Below are 19,342 nucleotides of genomic sequence, written 5' to 3' on the forward strand. Positions count from 1 at the left end.
GCCACCGAGCACAGCACCTCAGCCTATTAGAGTGAGGTTTCAGGATCTCTCTCATCCTGTAAACCAACATACTGAAGAAGGTGAAACGTGTGGCTGCGCTCCTCACATGCTGAAGCAGCAGCAGCCCTTTCCCTGAAGCAAAGTTCCTTCATTCCTCCCTCCCATAACCCTTAGCAGGGGATTTATGGTAATTGAGTTGAGTTTCCAAACTGGCCCTTCCTTCCTTCCTTCCCATATCTGCCAGCTCGAGAAGGCTTGTTTTGTTGCACCTGGGAAGTAAAGTATCTATTTGCGAGAGAGAGAGAATGAGAGAGAGAGACAGAGAGAGAGAGACAGAGAGAGAAGGGGAAGGGGTGTTGGCAGTTAGGGTGTGAGCTAGAGAAATGAGGCCTGTCTGCAAAAGGCCATGGGATGGGAGTGCGTGGTTGCAGGTTGTTTGGCTTTGTAAGGCCTACTGCCCGCTTCACTCGAAACTGGGTCTAGGGTTGTCGGTTTGTAGGCTGTAAAAGCCCAGAAAAGCTCTTGTTCTCCAACCAGCAGAGTGGCGCAGCGGAAGCGTGCTGGGCCCATAACCCAGAGGTCGATGGATCGAAACCATCCTCTGCTAACTTTTTTCAAATTATGTTTTTGTGTCATGGCATTAGGGCACAAAGAGCTGTAAGTGCCTGGATGCAATGTCATTCCTTGAACTTGCTGCCTCGTTCCACTCTTGCGCTAAATAGGAGAGGGTCCCAGCCCAGCCAACAAAATGTACTGTTCAATCAAACCAAACTTAAAACCAAGCTCCTTTTTTAAGGGGTCCCGCGGAAATGTTGGGCTGACCGGCAAGACCTCATGATGCGAACTGCTTCTGCGTCAAACGCAAGCTTTTTTCATTCCCAGCCAATGACTTATTCTTATTTCTAAGGGCCGCTCCATCAGATAGCCCAGACAGGCAGGCGTTGGTGGTATAGTGGTGAGCATAGCTGCCTTCCAAGCAGTTGACCTGGGTTTGATTCCCGGCCAACGCAGATCAAATCTTTAAATTGTTCAAAATGAATTTTTTGGAAATCAGACTCATGCTGAAAGCAAAGCTGACACACTTTTCGTGAAAATCAAAACCCCATCCAGGAAAGGTTCTTGCATCCTAGTTTCTGCAACTGTCTATCGGTGAGGGGATTGAAGCGAGCAGGGCTCCTGGCCCCTCCCCGACAAAGCCCTGACGAAGGCCTGACAAAGGCCTATTCGCCTTGCCCTGACGGGCCTTGCCCTGACGGGCCTTGCCCTGACGGGCCTTGCCCTGACGGGCCTTGCCCTGACGGGCCTTGCCCTGACGGGCCTTGCCCTGACGGGCCTTGCCCTGACGGGCCTTGCCCTGACGGGCCTTGCCCTGACGGGCCTTGGTCCCAGCAGGCCACCGAGCACAGCACCTCAGCCTATTAGAGTGAGGTTTCAGGATCTCTCTCATCCTGTAAACCAACATACTGAAGAAGGTGAAACGTGTGGCTGCGCTCCTCACATGCTGAAGCAGCAGCAGCCCTTTCCCTGAAGCAAAGTTCCTTCATTCCTCCCTCCCATAACCCTTAGCAGGGGATTTATGGTAATTGAGTTGAGTTTCCAAACTGGCCCTTCCTTCCTTCCTTCCCATATCTGCCAGCTCGAGAAGGCTTGTTTTGTTGCACCTGGGAAGTAAAGTATCTATTTGCGAGAGAGAGAGAATGAGAGAGAGAGACAGAGAGAGAGAGACAGAGAGAGAAGGGGAAGGGGTGTTGGCAGTTAGGGTGTGAGCTAGAGAAATGAGGCCTGTCTGCAAAAGGCCATGGGATGGGAGTGCGTGGTTGCAGGTTGTTTGGCTTTGTAAGGCCTACTGCCCGCTTCACTCGAAAATGGGTCTAGGGTTGTCGGTTTGTAGGCTGTAAAAGCCCAGAAAAGCTTTTGTTCTCCAACCAGCAGAGTGGCGCAGCGGAAGCGTGCTGGGCCCATAACCCAGAGGTCGATGGATCGAAACCATCCTCTGCTAACTTTTTTCAAATTATGTTTTTGTGTCATGGCATTAGGGCACAAAGAGCTGTAAGTGCCTGGATGCAATGTCATTCCTTGAACTTGCTGCCTCGTTCCACTCTTGCGCTAAATAGGAGAGGGTCCCAGCCCAGCCAACAAAATGCACTGTTCAATCAAACCAAACTTAAAACCAAGCTCCTTTTTTAAGGGGTCCCGGGGAAATGTTGGGCTGACCGGCAAGACCTCATGATGCAAACTGCTTCTGCGTCAAACGCAAGCTTTTTTCATTCCCAGCCAATGACTTATTCTTATTTCTAAAGGCCGCTCCATCAGATAGCCCAGACAGGCAGGCGTTGGTGGTATAGTGGTGAGCATAGCTGCCTTCCAAGCAGTTGACCCGGGTTCGATTCCCGGCCAACGCAGATCAAATCTTTAAATTGTTCAAAATGCATTTTTTGGAAATCAGACTCATGCTGAAAGCAAAGCTGACACACTTTTCGTGAAAATCAAAACCCCATCCAGGAAAGGTTCTTGCATCCTAGTTTCTGCAACTGTCTATCGGTGAGGGGATTGAAGCGAGCAGGGCTCCTGGCCCCTCCCCGACAAAGCCCTGACGAAGGCCTGACAAAGGCCTATTCGCCTTGCCCTGACGGGCCTTGGTCCCAGCAGGCCACCGAGCACAGCACCTCAGCCTATTAGAGTGAGGTTTCAGGATCTCTCTCATCCTGTAAACCAACATACTGAAGAAGGTGAAACGTGTGGCTGCGCTCCTCACATGCTGAAGCAGCAGCAGCCCTTTCCCTGAAGCAAAGTTCCTTCATTCCTCCCTCCCATAACCCTTAGCAGGGGATTTATGGTAATTGAGTTGAGTTTCCAAACTGGCCCTTCCTTCCTTCCTTCCCATATCTGCCAGCTCGAGAAGGCTTGTTTTGTTGCACCTGGGAAGTAAAGTATCTATTTGCGAGAGAGAGAGAATGAGAGAGAGAGACAGAGAGAGAGAGACAGAGAGAGAAGGGGAAGGGGTGTTGGCAGTTAGGGTGTGAGCTAGAGAAATGAGGCCTGTCTGCAAAAGGCCATGGGATGGGAGTGCGTGGTTGCAGGTTGTTTGGCTTTGTAAGGCCTACTGCCCGCTTCACTCGAAACTGGGTCTAGGGTTGTCGGTTTGTAGGCTGTAAAAGCCCAGAAAAGCTCTTGTTCTCCAACCAGCAGAGTGGCGCAGCGGAAGCGTGCTGGGCCCATAACCCAGAGGTCGATGGATCGAAACCATCCTCTGCTAACTTTTTTCAAATTATGTTTTTGTGTCATGGCATTAGGGCACAAAGAGCTGTAAGTGCCTGGATGCAATGTCATTCCTTGAACTTGCTGCCTCGTTCCACTCTTGCGCTAAATAGGAGAGGGTCCCAGCCCAGCCAACAAAATGTACTGTTCAATCAAACCAAACTTAAAACCAAGCTCCTTTTTTAAGGGGTCCCGGGGAAATGTTGGGCTGACCGGCAAGACCTCATGATGCGAACTGCTTCTGCGTCAAACGCAAGCTTTTTTCATTCCCAGCCAATGACTTATTCTTATTTCTAAGGGCCGCTCCATCAGATAGCCCAGACAGGCAGGCGTTGCTGGTATAGTGGTGAGCATAGCTGCCTTCCAAGCAGTTGACCCGGGTTCGATTCCCGGCCAACGCAGATCAAATCTTTAAATTGTTCAAAATGCATTTTTTGGAAATCAGACTCATGCTGAAAGCAAAGCTGACACACTTTTCGTGAAAATCAAAACCCCATCCAGGAAAGGTTCTTGCATCCTAGTTTCTGCAACTGTCTATCGGTGAGGGGATTGAAGCGAGCAGGGCTCCTGGCCCCTCCCCGACAAAGCCCTGACGAAGGCCTGACAAAGGCCTATTCGCCTTGCCCTGACGGGCCTTGGTCCCAGCAGGCCACCGAGCACAGCACCTCAGCCTATTAGAGTGAGGTTTCAGGATCTCTCTCATCCTGTAAACCAACATACTGAAGAAGGTGAAACGTGTGGCTGCGCTCCTCACATGCTGAAGCAGCAGCAGCCCTTTCCCTGAAGCAAAGTTCCTTCATTCCTCCCTCCCATAACCCTTAGCAGGGGATTTATGGTAATTGAGTTGAGTTTCCAAACTGGCCCTTCCTTCCTTCCTTCCCATATCTGCCAGCTCGAGAAGGCTTGTTTTGTTGCACCTGGGAAGTAAAGTATCTATTTGCGAGAGAGAGAGAATGAGAGAGAGAGACAGAGAGAGAGAGACAGAGAGAGAAGGGGAAGGGGTGTTGGCAGTTAGGGTGTGAGCTAGAGAAATGAGGCCTGTCTGCAAAAGGCCATGGGATGGGAGTGCGTGGTTGCAGGTTGTTTGGCTTTGTAAGGCCTACTGCCCGCTTCACTCGAAACTGGGTCTAGGGTTGTCGGTTTGTAGGCTGTAAAAGCCCAGAAAAGCTCTTGTTCTCCAACCAGCAGAGTGGCGCAGCGGAAGCGTGCTGGGCCCATAACCCAGAGGTCGATGGATCGAAACCATCCTCTGCTAACTTTTTTCAAATTATGTTTTTGTGTCATGGCATTAGGGCACAAAGAGCTGTAAGTGCCTGGATGCAATGTCATTCCTTGAACTTGCTGCCTCGTTCCACTCTTGCGCTAAATAGGAGAGGGTCCCAGCCCAGCCAACAAAATGCACTGTTCAATCAAACCAAACTTAAAACCAAGCTCCTTTTTTAAGGGGTCCCGGGGAAATGTTGGGCTGACCGGCAAGACCTCATGATGCGAACTGCTTCTGCGTCAAACGCAAGCTTTTTTCATTCCCAGCCAATGACTTATTCTTATTTCTAAAGGCCGCTCCATCAGATAGCCCAGACAGGCAGGCGTTGGTGGTATAGTGGTGAGCATAGCTGCCTTCCAAGCAGTTGACCCGGGTTCGATTCACGGCCAACGCAGATCAAATCTTTAAATTGTTCAAAATGCATTTTTTGGAAATCAGACTCATGCTGAAAGCAAAGCTGACACACTTTTCGTGAAAATCAAAACCCCATCCAGGAAAGGTTCTTGCATCCTAGTTTCTGCAACTGTCTATCGGTGAGGGGATTGAAGCGAGCAGGGCTCCTGGCCCCTCCCCGACAAAGCCCTGACGAAGGCCTGACAAAGGCCTATTCGCCTTGCCCTGACGGGCCTTGGTCCCAGCAGGCCACCGAGCACAGCACCTCAGCCTATTAGAGTGAGGTTTCAGGATCTCTCTCATCCTGTAAACCAACATACTGAAGAAGGTGAAACGTGTGGCTGCGCTCCTCACATGCTGAAGCAGCAGCAGCCCTTTCCCTGAAGCAAAGTTCCTTCATTCCTCCCTCCCATAACCCTTAGCAGGGGATTTATGGTAATTGAGTTGAGTTTCGAAACTGGCCCTTCCTTCCTTCCTTCCCATATCTGCCAGCTCGAGAAGGCTTGTTTTGTTGCACCTGGGAAGTAAAGTATCTATTTGCGAGAGAGAGAGAATGAGAGAGAGAGACAGAGAGAGAGAGACAGAGAGAGAAGGGGAAGGGGTGTTGGCAGTTAGGGTGTGAGCTAGAGAAATGAGGCCTGTCTGCAAAAGGCCATGGGATGGGAGTGCGTGGTTGCAGGTTGTTTGGCTTTGTAAGGCCTACTGCCCGCTTCACTCGAAAATGGGTCTAGGGTTGTCGGTTTGTAGGCTGTAAAAGCCCAGAAAAGCTTTTGTTCTCCAACCAGCAGAGTGGCGCAGCGGAAGCGTGCTGGGCCCATAACCCAGAGGTCGATGGATCGAAACCATCCTCTGCTAACTTTTTTCAAATTATGTTTTTGTGTCATGGCATTAGGGCACAAAGAGCTGTAAGTGCCTGGATGCAATGTCATTCCTTGAACTTGCTGCCTCGTTCCACTCTTGCGCTAAATAGGAGAGGGTCCCAGCCCAGCCAACAAAATGCACTGTTCAATCAAACCAAACTTAAAACCAAGCTCCTTTTTTAAGGGGTCCCGGGGAAATGTTGGGCTGACCGGCAAGACCTCATGATGCGAACTGCTTCTGCGTCAAACGCAAGCTTTTTTCATTCCCAGCCAATGACTTATTCTTATTTCTAAAGGCCGCTCCATCAGATAGCCCAGACAGGCAGGCGTTGGTGGTATAGTGGTGAGCATAGCTGCCTTCCAAGCAGTTGACCCGGGTTCGATTCCCGGCCAACGCAGATCAAATCTTTAAATTGTTCAAAATGCATTTTTTGGAAATCAGACTCATGCTGAAAGCAAAGCTGACACACTTTTCGTGAAAATCAAAACCCCATCCAGGAAAGGTTCTTGCATCCTAGTTTCTGCAACTGTCTATCGGTGAGGGGATTGAAGCGAGCAGGGCTCCTGGCCCCTCCCCGACAAAGCCCTGACGAAGGCCTGACAAAGGCCTATTCGCCTTGCCCTGACGGGCCTTGGTCCCAGCAGGCCACCGAGCACAGCACCTCAGCCTATTAGAGTGAGGTTTCAGGATCTCTCTCATCCTGTAAACCAACATACTGAAGAAGGTGAAACGTGTGGCTGCGCTCCTCACATGCTGAAGCAGCAGCAGCCCTTTCCCTGAAGCAAAGTTCCTTCATTCCTCCCTCCCATAACCCTTAGCAGGGGATTTATGGTAATTGAGTTGAGTTTCCAAACTGGCCCTTCCTTCCTTCCTTCCCATATCTGCCAGCTCGAGAAGGCTTGTTTTGTTGCACCTGGGAAGTAAAGTATCTATTTGCGAGAGAGAGAGAATGAGAGAGAGAGACAGAGAGAGAGAGACAGAGAGAGAAGGGGAAGGGGTGTTGGCAGTTAGGGTGTGAGCTAGAGAAATGAGGCCTGTCTGCAAAAGGCCATGGGATGGGAGTGCGTGGTTGCAGGTTGTTTGGCTTTGTAAGGCCTACTGCCCGCTTCACTCGAAACTGGGTCTAGGGTTGTCGGTTTGTAGGCTGTAAAAGCCCAGAAAAGCTCTTGTTCTCCAACCAGCAGAGTGGCGCAGCGGAAGCGTGCTGGGCCCATAACCCAGAGGTCGATGGATCGAAACCATCCTCTGCTAACTTTTTTCAAATTATGTTTTTGTGTCATGGCATTAGGGCACAAAGAGCTGTAAGTGCCTGGATGCAATGTCATTCCTTGAACTTGCTGCCTCGTTCCACTCTTGCGCTAAATAGGAGAGGGTCCCAGCCCAGCCAACAAAATGTACTGTTCAATCAAACCAAACTTAAAACCAAGCTCCTTTTTTAAGGGGTCCCGGGGAAATGTTGGGCTGACCGGCAAGACCTCATGATGCGAACTGCTTCTGCGTCAAACGCAAGCTTTTTTCATTCCCAGCCAATGACTTATTCTTATTTCTAAGGGCCGCTCCATCAGATAGCCCAGACAGGCAGGCGTTGGTGGTATAGTGGTGAGCATAGCTGCCTTCCAAGCAGTTGACCTGGGTTCGATTCCCGGCCAACGCAGATCAAATCTTTAAATTGTTCAAAATGAATTTTTTGGAAATCAGACTCATGCTGAAAGCAAAGCTGACACACTTTTCGTGAAAATCAAAACCCCATCCAGGAAAGGTTCTTGCATCCTAGTTTCTGCAACTGTCTATCGGTGAGGGGATTGAAGCGAGCAGGGCTCCTGGCCCCTCCCCGACAAAGCCCTGACGAAGGCCTGACAAAGGCCTATTCGCCTTGCCCTGACGGGCCTTGCCCTGACGGGCCTTGCCCTGACGGGCCGGGCCTTGCCCTGACGGGCCTTGGTCCCAGCAGGCCACCGAGCACAGCACCTCAGCCTATTAGAGTGAGGTTTCAGGATCTCTCTCATCCTGTAAACCAACATACTGAAGAAGGTGAAACGTGTGGCTGCGCTCCTCACATGCTGAAGCAGCAGCAGCCCTTTCCCTGAAGCAAAGTTCCTTCATTCCTCCCTCCCATAACCCTTAGCAGGGGATTTATGGTAATTGAGTTGAGTTTCCAAACTGGCCCTTCCTTCCTTCCTTCCCATATCTGCCAGCTCGAGAAGGCTTGTTTTGTTGCACCTGGGAAGTAAAGTATCTATTTGCGAGAGAGAGAGAATGAGAGAGAGAGACAGAGAGAGAGAGACAGAGAGAGAAGGGGAAGGGGTGTTGGCAGTTAGGGTGTGAGCTAGAGAAATGAGGCCTGTCTGCAAAAGGCCATGGGATGGGAGTGCGTGGTTGCAGGTTGTTTGGCTTTGTAAGGCCTACTGCCCGCTTCACTCGAAAATGGGTCTAGGGTTGTCGGTTTGTAGGCTGTAAAAGCCCAGAAAAGCTTTTGTTCTCCAACCAGCAGAGTGGCGCAGCGGAAGCGTGCTGGGCCCATAACCCAGAGGTCGATGGATCGAAACCATCCTCTGCTAACTTTTTTCAAATTATGTTTTTGTGTCATGGCATTAGGGCACAAAGAGCTGTAAGTGCCTGGATGCAATGTCATTCCTTGAACTTGCTGCCTCGTTCCACTCTTGCGCTAAATAGGAGAGGGTCCCAGCCCAGCCAACAAAATGCACTGTTCAATCAAACCAAACTTAAAACCAAGCTCCTTTTTTAAGGGGTCCCGGGGAAATGTTGGGCTGACCGGCAAGACCTCATGATGCAAACTGCTTCTGCGTCAAACGCAAGCTTTTTTCATTCCCAGCCAATGACTTATTCTTATTTCTAAAGGCCGCTCCATCAGATAGCCCAGACAGGCAGGCGTTGGTGGTATAGTGGTGAGCATAGCTGCCTTCCAAGCAGTTGACCCGGGTTCGATTCCCGGCCAACGCAGATCAAATCTTTAAATTGTTCAAAATGCATTTTTTGGAAATCAGACTCATGCTGAAAGCAAAGCTGACACACTTTTCGTGAAAATCAAAACCCCATCCAGGAAAGGTTCTTGCATCCTAGTTTCTGCAACTGTCTATCGGTGAGGGGATTGAAGCGAGCAGGGCTCCTGGCCCCTCCCCGACAAAGCCCTGACGAAGGCCTGACAAAGGCCTATTCGCCTTGCCCTGACGGGCCTTGGTCCCAGCAGGCCACCGAGCACAGCACCTCAGCCTATTAGAGTGAGGTTTCAGGATCTCTCTCATCCTGTAAACCAACATACTGAAGAAGGTGAAACGTGTGGCTGCGCTCCTCACATGCTGAAGCAGCAGCAGCCCTTTCCCTGAAGCAAAGTTCCTTCATTCCTCCCTCCCATAACCCTTAGCAGGGGATTTATGGTAATTGAGTTGAGTTTCCAAACTGGCCCTTCCTTCCTTCCTTCCCATATCTGCCAGCTCGAGAAGGCTTGTTTTGTTGCACCTGGGAAGTAAAGTATCTATTTGCGAGAGAGAGAGAATGAGAGAGAGAGACAGAGAGAGAGAGACAGAGAGAGAAGGGGAAGGGGTGTTGGCAGTTAGGGTGTGAGCTAGAGAAATGAGGCCTGTCTGCAAAAGGCCATGGGATGGGAGTGCGTGGTTGCAGGTTGTTTGGCTTTGTAAGGCCTACTGCCCGCTTCACTCGAAACTGGGTCTAGGGTTGTCGGTTTGTAGGCTGTAAAAGCCCAGAAAAGCTCTTGTTCTCCAACCAGCAGAGTGGCGCAGCGGAAGCGTGCTTGGCCCATAACCCAGAGGTCGATGGATCGAAACCATCCTCTGCTAACTTTTTTCAAATTATGTTTTTGTGTCATGGCATTAGGGCACAAAGAGCTGTAAGTGCCTGGATGCAATGTCATTCCTTGAACTTGCTGCCTCGTTCCACTCTTGCGCTAAATAGGAGAGGGTCCCAGCCCAGCCAACAAAATGTACTGTTCAATCAAACCAAACTTAAAACCAAGCTCCTTTTTTAAGGGGTCCCGGGGAAATGTTGGGCTGACCGGCAAGACCTCATGATGCGAACTGCTTCTGCGTCAAACGCAAGCTTTTTTCATTCCCAGCCAATGACTTATTCTTATTTCTAAGGGCCGCTCCATCAGATAGCCCAGACAGGCAGGCGTTGGTGGTATAGTGGTGAGCATAGCTGCCTTCCAAGCAGTTGACCCGGGTTCGATTCCCGGCCAACGCAGATCAAATCTTTAAATTGTTCAAAATGCATTTTTTGGAAATCAGACTCATGCTGAAAGCAAAGCTGACACACTTTTCGTGAAAATCAAAACCCCATCCAGGAAAGGTTCTTGCATCCTAGTTTCTGCAACTGTCTATCGGTGAGGGGATTGAAGCGAGCAGGGCTCCTGGCCCCTCCCCGACAAAGCCCTGACGAAGGCCTGACAAAGGCCTATTCGCCTTGCCCTGACGGGCCTTGGTCCCAGCAGGCCACCGAGCACAGCACCTCAGCCTATTAGAGTGAGGTTTCAGGATCTCTCTCATGCTGAAGCAGCAGCAGCCCTTTCCCTGAAGCAAAGTTCCTTCATTCCTCCCTCCCATAACCCTTAGCAGGGGATTTATGGTAATTGAGTTGAGTTTCCAAACTGGCCCTTCCTTCCTTCCTTCCCATATCTGCCAGCTCGAGAAGGCTTGTTTTGTTGCACCTGGGAAGTAAAGTATCTATTTGCGAGAGAGAGAGAATGAGAGAGAGAGACAGAGAGAGAGAGACAGAGAGAGAAGGGGAAGGGGTGTTGGCAGTTAGGGTGTGAGCTAGAGAAATGAGGCCTGTCTGCAAAAGGCCATGGGATGGGAGTGCGTGGTTGCAGGTTGTTTGGCTTTGTAAGGCCTACTGCCCGCTTCACTCGAAACTGGGTCTAGGGTTGTCGGTTTGTAGGCTGTAAAAGCCCAGAAAAGCTCTTGTTCTCCAACCAGCAGAGTGGCGCAGCGGAAGCGTGCTGGGCCCATAACCCAGAGGTCGATGGATCGAAACCATCCTCTGCTAACTTTTTTCAAATTATGTTTTTGTGTCATGGCATTAGGGCACAAAGAGCTGTAAGTGCCTGGATGCAATGTCATTCCTTGAACTTGCTGCCTCGTTCCACTCTTGCGCTAAATAGGAGAGGGTCCCAGCCCAGCCAACAAAATGTACTGTTCAATCAAACCAAACTTAAAACCAAGCTCCTTTTTTAAGGGGTCCCGGGGAAATGTTGGGCTGACCGGCAAGACCTCATGATGCGAACTGCTTCTGCGTCAAACGCAAGCTTTTTTCATTCCCAGCCAATGACTTATTCTTATTTCTAAGGGCCGCTCCATCAGATAGCCCAGACAGGCAGGCGTTGGTGGTATAGTGGTGAGCATAGCTGCCTTCCAAGCAGTTGACCCGGGTTCGATTCACGGCCAACGCAGATCAAATCTTTAAATTGTTCAAAATGCATTTTTTGGAAATCAGACTCATGCTGAAAGCAAAGCTGACACACTTTTCGTGAAAATCAAAACCCCATCCAGGAAAGGTTCTTGCATCCTAGTTTCTGCAACTGTCTATCGGTGAGGGGATTGAAGCGAGCAGGGCTCCTGGCCCCTCCCCGACAAAGCCCTGACGAAGGCCTGACAAAGGCCTATTCGCCTTGCCCTGACGGGCCTTGGTCCCAGCAGGCCACCGAGCACAGCACCTCAGCCTATTAGAGTGAGGTTTCAGGATCTCTCTCATCCTGTAAACCAACATACTGAAGAAGGTGAAACGTGTGGCTGCGCTCCTCACATGCTGAAGCAGCAGCAGCCCTTTCCCTGAAGCAAAGTTCCTTCATTCCTCCCTCCCATAACCCTTAGCAGGGGATTTATGGTAATTGAGTTGAGTTTCCAAACTGGCCCTTCCTTCCTTCCTTCCCATATCTGCCAGCTCGAGAAGGCTTGTTTTGTTGCACCTGGGAAGTAAAGTATCTATTTGCGAGAGAGAGAGAATGAGAGAGAGAGACAGAGAGAGAGAGACAGAGAGAGAAGGGGAAGGGGTGTTGGCAGTTAGGGTGTGAGCTAGAGAAATGAGGCCTGTCTGCAAAAGGCCATGGGATGGGAGTGCGTGGTTGCAGGTTGTTTGGCTTTGTAAGGCCTACTGCCCGCTTCACTCGAAAATGGGTCTAGGGTTGTCGGTTTGTAGGCTGTAAAAGCCCAGAAAAGCTCTTGTTCTCCAACCAGCAGAGTGGCGCAGCGGAAGCGTGCTGGGCCCATAACCCAGAGGTCGATGGATCGAAACCATCCTCTGCTAACTTTTTTCAAATTATGTTTTTGTGTCATGGCATTAGGGCACAAAGAGCTGTAAGTGCCTGGATGCAATGTCATTCCTTGAACTTGCTGCCTCGTTCCACTCTTGCGCTAAATAGGAGAGGGTCCCAGCCCAGCCAACAAAATGTACTGTTCAATCAAACCAAACTTAAAACCAAGCTCCTTTTTTAAGGGGTCCCGGGGAAATGTTGGGCTGACCGGCAAGACCTCATGATGCGAACTGCTTCTGCGTCAAACGCAAGCTTTTTTCATTCCCAGCCAATGACTTATTCTTATTTCTAAGGGCCGCTCCATCAGATAGCCCAGACAGGCAGGCGTTGGTGGTATAGTGGTGAGCATAGCTGCCTTCCAAGCAGTTGACCCGGGTTCGATTCCCGGCCAACGCAGATCAAATCTTTAAATTGTTCAAAATGCATTTTTTGGAAATCAGACTCATGCTGAAAGCAAAGCTGACACACTTTTCGTGAAAATCAAAACCCCATCCAGGAAAGGTTCTTGCATCCTAGTTTCTGCAACTGTCTATCGGTGAGGGGATTGAAGCGAGCAGGGCTCCTGGCCCCTCCCCGACAAAGCCCTGACGAAGGCCTGACAAAGGCCTATTCGCCTTGCCCTGACGGGCCTTGGTCCCAGCAGGCCACCGAGCACAGCACCTCAGCCTATTAGAGTGAGGTTTCAGGATCTCTCTCATCCTGTAAACCAACATACTGAAGAAGGTGAAACGTGTGGCTGCGCTCCTCACATGCTGAAGCAGCAGCAGCCCTTTCCCTGAAGCAAAGTTCCTTCATTCCTCCCTCCCATAACCCTTAGCAGGGGATTTATGGTAATTGAGTTGAGTTTCCAAACTGGCCCTTCCTTCCTTCCTTCCCATATCTGCCAGCTCGAGAAGGCTTGTTTTGTTGCACCTGGGAAGTAAAGTATCTATTTGCGAGAGAGAGAGAATGAGAGAGAGAGACAGAGAGAGAGAGACAGAGAGAGAAGGGGAAGGGGTGTTGGCAGTTAGGGTGTGAGCTAGAGAAATGAGGCCTGTCTGCAAAAGGCCATGGGATGGGAGTGCGTGGTTGCAGGTTGTTTGGCTTTGTAAGGCCTACTGCCCGCTTCACTCGAAACTGGGTCTAGGGTTGTCGGTTTGTAGGCTGTAAAAGCCCAGAAAAGCTCTTGTTCTCCAACCAGCAGAGTGGCGCAGCGGAAGCGTGCTGGGCCCATAACCCAGAGGTCGATGGATCGAAACCATCCTCTGCTAACTTTTTTCAAATTATGTTTTTGTGTCATGGCATTAGGGCACAAAGAGCTGTAAGTGCCTGGATGCAATGTCATTCCTTGAACTTGCTGCCTCGTTCCACTCTTGCGCTAAATAGGAGAGGGTCCCAGCCCAGCCAACAAAATGCACTGTTCAATCAAACCAAACTTAAAACCAAGCTCCTTTTTTAAGGGGTCCCGGGGAAATGTTGGGCTGACCGGCAAGACCTCATGATGCGAACTGCTTCTGCGTCAAACGCAAGCTTTTTTCATTCCCAGCCAATGACTTATTCTTATTTCTAAAGGCCGCTCCATCAGATAGCCCAGACAGGCAGGCGTTGGTGGTATAGTGGTGAGCATAGCTGCCTTCCAAGCAGTTGACCCGGGTTCGATTCACGGCCAACGCAGATCAAATCTTTAAATTGTTCAAAATGCATTTTTTGGAAATCAGACTCATGCTGAAAGCAAAGCTGACACACTTTTCGTGAAAATCAAAACCCCATCCAGGAAAGGTTCTTGCATCCTAGTTTCTGCAACTGTCTATCGGTGAGGGGATTGAAGCGAGCAGGGCTCCTGGCCCCTCCCCGACAAAGCCCTGACGAAGGCCTGACAAAGGCCTATTCGCCTTGCCCTGACGGGCCTTGGTCCCAGCAGGCCACCGAGCACAGCACCTCAGCCTATTAGAGTGAGGTTTCAGGATCTCTCTCATCCTGTAAACCAACATACTGAAGAAGGTGAAACGTGTGGCTGCGCTCCTCACATGCTGAAGCAGCAGCAGCCCTTTCCCTGAAGCAAAGTTCCTTCATTCCTCCCTCCCATAACCCTTAGCAGGGGATTTATGGTAATTGAGTTGAGTTTCCAAACTGGCCCTTCCTTCCTTCCTTCCCATATCTGCCAGCTCGAGAAGGCTTGTTTTGTTGCACCTGGGAAGTAAAGTATCTATTTGCGAGAGAGAGAGAATGAGAGAGAGAGACAGAGAGAGAGAGACAGAGAGAGAAGGGGAAGGGGTGTTGGCAGTTAGGGTGTGAGCTAGAGAAATGAGGCCTGTCTGCAAAAGGCCATGGGATGGGAGTGCGTGGTTGCAGGTTGTTTGGCTTTGTAAGGCCTACTGCCCGCTTCACTCGAAAATGGGTCTAGGGTTGTCGGTTTGTAGGCTGTAAAAGCCCAGAAAAGCTTTTGTTCTCCAACCAGCAGAGTGGCGCAGCGGAAGCGTGCTGGGCCCATAACCCAGAGGTCGATGGATTGAAACCATCCTCTGCTAACTTTTTTCAAATTATGTTTTTGTGTCATGGCATTAGGGCACAAAGAGCTGTAAGTGCCTGGATGCAATGTCATTCCTTGAACTTGCTGCCTCGTTCCACTCTTGCGCTAAATAGGAGAGGGTCCCAGCCCAGCCAACAAAATGCACTGTTCAATCAAACCAAACTTAAAACCAAGCTCCTTTTTTAAGGGGTCCCGGGGAAATGTTGGGCTGACCGGCAAGACCTCATGATGCGAACTGCTTCTGCGTCAAACGCAAGCTTTTTTCATTCCCAGCCAATGACTTATTCTTATTTCTAAAGGCCGCTCCATCAGATAGCCCAGACAGGCAGGCGTTGGTGGTATAGTGGTGAGCATAGCTGCCTTCCAAGCAGTTGACCCGGGTTCGATTCCCGGCCAACGCAGATCAAATCTTTAAATTGTTCAAAATGCATTTTTTGGAAATCAGACTCATGCTGAAAGCAAAGCTGACACACTTTTCGTGAAAATCAAAACCCCATCCAGGAAAGGTTCTTGCATCCTAGTTTCTGCAACTGTCTATCGGTGAGGGGATTGAAGCGAGCAGGGCTCCTGGCCCCTCCCCGACAAAGCCCTGACGAAGGCCTGACAAAGGCCTATTCGCCTTGCCCTGACGGGCCTTGGTCCCAGCAGGCCACCGAGCACAGCACCTCAGCCTATTAGAGTGAGGTTTCAGGATCTCTCTCATCCTGTAAACCAACATACTGAAGAAGGTGAAACGTGTGGCTGCGCTCCTCACATGCTGAAGCAGCAGCAGCCCTTTCCCTGAAGCAAAGTTCCTTCATTCCTCCCTCCCATAACCCTTAGCAGGGGATTTATGGTAATTGAGTTGAGTTTCCAAACTGGCCCTTCCTTCCTTCCTTCCCATATCTGCCAGCTCGAGAAGGCTTGTTTTGTTGCACCTGGGAAGTAAAGTATCTATTTGCGAGAGAGAGAGAATGAGAGAGAGAGACAGAGAGAGAGAGACAGAGAGAGAAGGGGAAGGGGTGTTGGCAGTTAGGGTGTGAGCTAGAGAAATGAGGCCTGTCTGCAAAAGGCCATGGGATGGGAGTGCGTGGTTGCAGGTTGTTTGGCTTTGTAAGGCCTACTGCCCGCTTCACTCGAAACTGGGTCTAGGGTTGTCGGTTTGTAGGCTGTAAAAGCCCAGAAAAGCTCTTGTTCTCCAACCAGCAGAGTGGCGCAGCGGAAGCGTGCTGGGCCCATAACCCAGAGGTCGATGGATCGAAACCATCCTCTACTAACTTTTTTCAAATTATGTTTTTGTGTCATGGCATTAGGGCACAAAGAGCTGTAAGTGCCTGGATGCAATGTCATTCCTTGAACTTGCTGCCTCGTTCCACTCTTGCGCTAAATAGGAGAGGGTCCCAGCCCAGCCAACAAAATGTACTGTTCAATCAAACCAAACTTAAAACCAAGCTCCTTTTTTAAGGGGTCCCGGGGAAATGTTGGGCTGACCGGCAAGACCTCATGATGCGAACTGCTTCTGCGTCAAACGCAAGCTTTTTTCATTCCCAGCCAATGACTTATTCTTATTTCTAAGGGCCGCTCCATCAGATAGCCCAGACAGGCAGGCGTTGGTGGTATAGTGGTGAGCATAGCTGCCTTCCAAGCAGTTGACCTGGGTTCGATTCCCGGCCAACGCAGATCAAATCTTTAAATTGTTCAAAATGCATTTTTTGGAAATCAGACTCATGCTGAAAGCAAAGCTGACACACTTTTCGTGAAAATCAAAACCCCATCCAGGAAAGATTCTTGCGTCCTAGTTTCTGCAACTGTCTATCGGTGAGGGGATTGAAGCGAGCAGGGCTCCTGGCCCCTCCCCGACAAAGCCCTGACGAAGGCCTGACAAAGGCCTATTCGCCTTGCCCTGACGGGCCTTGGTCCCAGCAGGCCACCGAGCACAGCACCTCAGCCTATTAGAGTGAGGTTTCAGGATCTCTCTCATCCTGTAAACCAACATACTGAAGAAGGTGAAACGTGTGGCTGCGCTCCTCACATGCTGAAGCAGCAGCAGCCCTTTCCCTGAAGCAAAGTTCCTTCATTCCTCCCTCCCATAACCCTTAGCAGGGGATTTATGGTAATTGAGTTGAGTTTCCAAACTGGCCCTTCCTTCCTTCCTTCCCATATCTGCCAGCTCGAGAAGGCTTGTTTTGTTGCACCTGGGAAGTAAAGTATCTATTTGCGAGAGAGAGAGAATGAGAGAGAGAGACAGAGAGAGAGAGACAGAGAGAGAAGGGGAAGGGGTGTTGGCAGTTAGGGTGTGAGCTAGAGAAATGAGGCCTGTCTGCAAAAGGCCATGGGATGGGAGTGCGTGGTTGCAGGTTGTTTGGCTTTGTAAGGCCTACTGCCCGCTTCACTCGAAACTGGGTCTAGGGTTGTCGGTTTGTAGGCTGTAAAAGCCCAGAAAAGCTCTTGTTCTCCAACCAGCAGAGTGGCGCAGCGGAAGCGTGCTGGGCCCATAACCCAGAGGTCGATGGATCGAAACCATCCTCTGCTAACTTTTTTCAAATTATGTTTTTGTGTCATGGCATTAGGGCACAAAGAGCTGTAAGTGCCTGGATGCAATGTCATTCCTTGAACTTGCTGCCTCGTTCCACTCTTGCGCTAAATAGGAGAGGGTCCCAGCCCAGCCAACAAAATGTACTGTTCAATCAAACCAAACTTAAAACCAAGCTCCTTTTTTAAGGGGTCCCGGGGAAATGTTGGGCTGACCGGCAAGACCTCATGATGCGAACTGCTTCTGCGTCAAACGCAAGCTTTTTTCATTCCCAGCCAATGACTTATTCTTATTTCTAAGGGCCGCTCCATCAGATAGCCCAGACAGGCAGGCGTTGGTGGTATAGTGGTGAGCATAGCTGCCTTCCAAGCAGTTGACCCGGGTTCGATTCCCGGCCAACGCAGATCATATCTTTAAATTGTTCAAAACGCATTTTTTGGAAATCAGACTCATGCTGAAAGCAAAGCTGACACACTTTTCGTGAAAATCAAAACCCCATCCAGGAAAGGTTCTTGCATCCTAGTTTCTGCAACTGTCTATCGGTGAGGGGATTGAAGCGAGCAGGGCTCCTGGCCCCTCCCCGACAAAGCCCTGACGAAGGCCTGACAAAGGCCTATTCGCCTTGCCCTGACGGGCCTTGGTCCCAGCAGGCCACCGAGCACAGCACCTCAGCCTATTAGAGTGAGGTTTCAGGATCTCTCTCATCCTGTAAACCAACATACTGAAGAAGGTGAAACGTGTGGCTGCGCTCCTCACATGCTGAAGCAGCAGCAGCCCTTTCCCTGAAGCAAAGTTCCTTCATTCCTCCCTCCCATAACCCTTAGCAGGGGATTTATGGTAATTGAGTTGAGTTTCCAAACTGGCCCTTCCTTCCTTCCTTCCCATATCTGCCAGCTCGAGAAGGCTTGTTTTGTTGCACCTGGGAAGTAAAGTATCTATTTGCGAGAGAGAGAGAATGAGAGAGAGAGACAGAGAGAGAGAGACAGAGAGAGAAGGGGAAGAGGTGTTGGCAGTTAGGGTGTGAGCTAGAGAAATGAGGCCTGTCTGCAAAAGGCCATGGGATGGGAGTGCGTGGTTGCAGGTTGTTTGGCTTTGTAAGGCCTACTGCCCGCTTCACTCGAAACTGGGTCTAGGGTTGTCGGTTTGTAGGCTGTAAAAGCCCAGAAAAGCTCTTGTTCTCCAACCAGCAGAGTGGCGCAGCGGAAGCGTGCTGGGCCCATAACCCAGAGGTCGATGGATCGAAACCATCCTCTGCTAACTTTTTTCAAATTATGTTTTTGTGTCATGGCATTAGGGCACAAAGAGCTGTAAGTGCCTGGATGCAATGTCATTCCTTGAACTTGCTGCCTCGTTCCACTCTTGCGCTAAATAGGAGAGGGTCCCAGCCCAGCCAACAAAATGTACTGTTCAATCAAACCAAACTTAAAACCAAGCTCCTTTTTTAAGGGGTCCCGGGGAAATGTTGGGCTGACCGGCAAGACCTCATGATGCGAACTGCTTCTGCGTCAAACGCAAGCTTTTTTCATTCCCAGCCAATGACTTATTCTTATTTCTAAGGGCCGCTCCATCAGATAGCCCAGACAGGCAGGCGTTGGTGGTATAGTGGTGAGCATAGCTGCCTTTCAAGCAGTTGACCTGGGTTCGATTCCCGGCCAACGCAGATCAAATCTTTAAATTGTTCAAAATGCATTTTTTGGAAATCAGACTCATGCTGAAAGCAAAGCTGACACACTTTTCGTGAAAATCAAAACCCCATCCAGGAAAGGTTCTTGCATCCTAGTTTCTGCAACTGTCTATCGGTGAGGGGATTGAAGCGAGCAGGGCTCCTGGCCCCTCCCCGACAAAGCCCTGACGAAGGCCTGACAAAGGCCTATTCGCCTTGCCCTGACGGGCCTTGGTCCCAGCAGGCCACCGAGCACAGCACCTCAGCCTATTAGAGTGAGGTTTCAGGATCTCTCTCATCCTGTAAACCAACATACTGAAGAAGGTGAAACGTGTGGCTGCGCTCCTCACATGCTGAAGCAGCAGCAGCCCTTTCCCTGAAGCAAAGTTCCTTCATTCCTCCCTCCCATAACCCTTAGCAGGGGATTTATGGTAATTGAGTTGAGTTTCCAAACTGGCCCTTCCTTCCTTCCTTCCCATATCTGCCAGCTCGAGAAGGCTTGTTTTGTTGCACCTGGGAAGTAAAGTATCTATTTGCGAGAGAGAGAGAATGAGAGAGAGAGACAGAGAGAGAGAGACAGAGAGAGAAGGGGAAGGGGT

General features: G+C 50.2%; 8 non-coding genes across 8 annotated transcripts; all 8 read left to right on the forward strand.

Moving 5' to 3' along the window:
• Nucleotides 1-2,330: 2,330 nt before the first annotated feature.
• Nucleotides 2,331-2,402, forward strand: TRNAG-UCC (transfer RNA glycine (anticodon UCC)). Its single transcript has one exon. It is a non-coding gene; the product is annotated as a tRNA-Gly (tRNA).
• A 3,699-nt stretch (nucleotides 2,403-6,101) lies between these two features.
• On the forward strand, nucleotides 6,102-6,173 carry TRNAG-UCC (transfer RNA glycine (anticodon UCC)). Its single transcript has one exon. It is a non-coding gene; the product is annotated as a tRNA-Gly (tRNA).
• Nucleotides 6,174-8,665: 2,492 nt separating this feature from the next.
• Nucleotides 8,666-8,737, forward strand: TRNAG-UCC (transfer RNA glycine (anticodon UCC)). Its single transcript has one exon. It is a non-coding gene; the product is annotated as a tRNA-Gly (tRNA).
• Nucleotides 8,738-9,922: 1,185 nt separating this feature from the next.
• Nucleotides 9,923-9,994, forward strand: TRNAG-UCC (transfer RNA glycine (anticodon UCC)). The gene has a single exon. It is a non-coding gene; the product is annotated as a tRNA-Gly (tRNA).
• Nucleotides 9,995-12,383: 2,389 nt separating this feature from the next.
• On the forward strand, nucleotides 12,384-12,455 carry TRNAG-UCC (transfer RNA glycine (anticodon UCC)). The gene has a single exon. It is a non-coding gene; the product is annotated as a tRNA-Gly (tRNA).
• A 2,442-nt stretch (nucleotides 12,456-14,897) lies between these two features.
• TRNAG-UCC (transfer RNA glycine (anticodon UCC)) lies at nucleotides 14,898-14,969 on the forward strand. The gene has a single exon. It is a non-coding gene; the product is annotated as a tRNA-Gly (tRNA).
• A 2,442-nt stretch (nucleotides 14,970-17,411) lies between these two features.
• On the forward strand, nucleotides 17,412-17,483 carry TRNAG-UCC (transfer RNA glycine (anticodon UCC)). The gene has a single exon. It is a non-coding gene; the product is annotated as a tRNA-Gly (tRNA).
• A 1,185-nt stretch (nucleotides 17,484-18,668) lies between these two features.
• TRNAE-UUC (transfer RNA glutamic acid (anticodon UUC)) lies at nucleotides 18,669-18,740 on the forward strand. Its single transcript has one exon. It is a non-coding gene; the product is annotated as a tRNA-Glu (tRNA).
• The last annotated feature ends 602 nt before the right edge of the window (nucleotides 18,741-19,342 follow it).

This window comes from Ambystoma mexicanum, chromosome 6q (genome assembly GCF_040938575.1).
Source record: "Ambystoma mexicanum isolate Mex_15411 chromosome 6q, UKY_AmexF1_1, whole genome shotgun sequence".
Lineage (NCBI taxonomy): Eukaryota > Metazoa > Chordata > Amphibia > Caudata > Ambystomatidae > Ambystoma > Ambystoma mexicanum.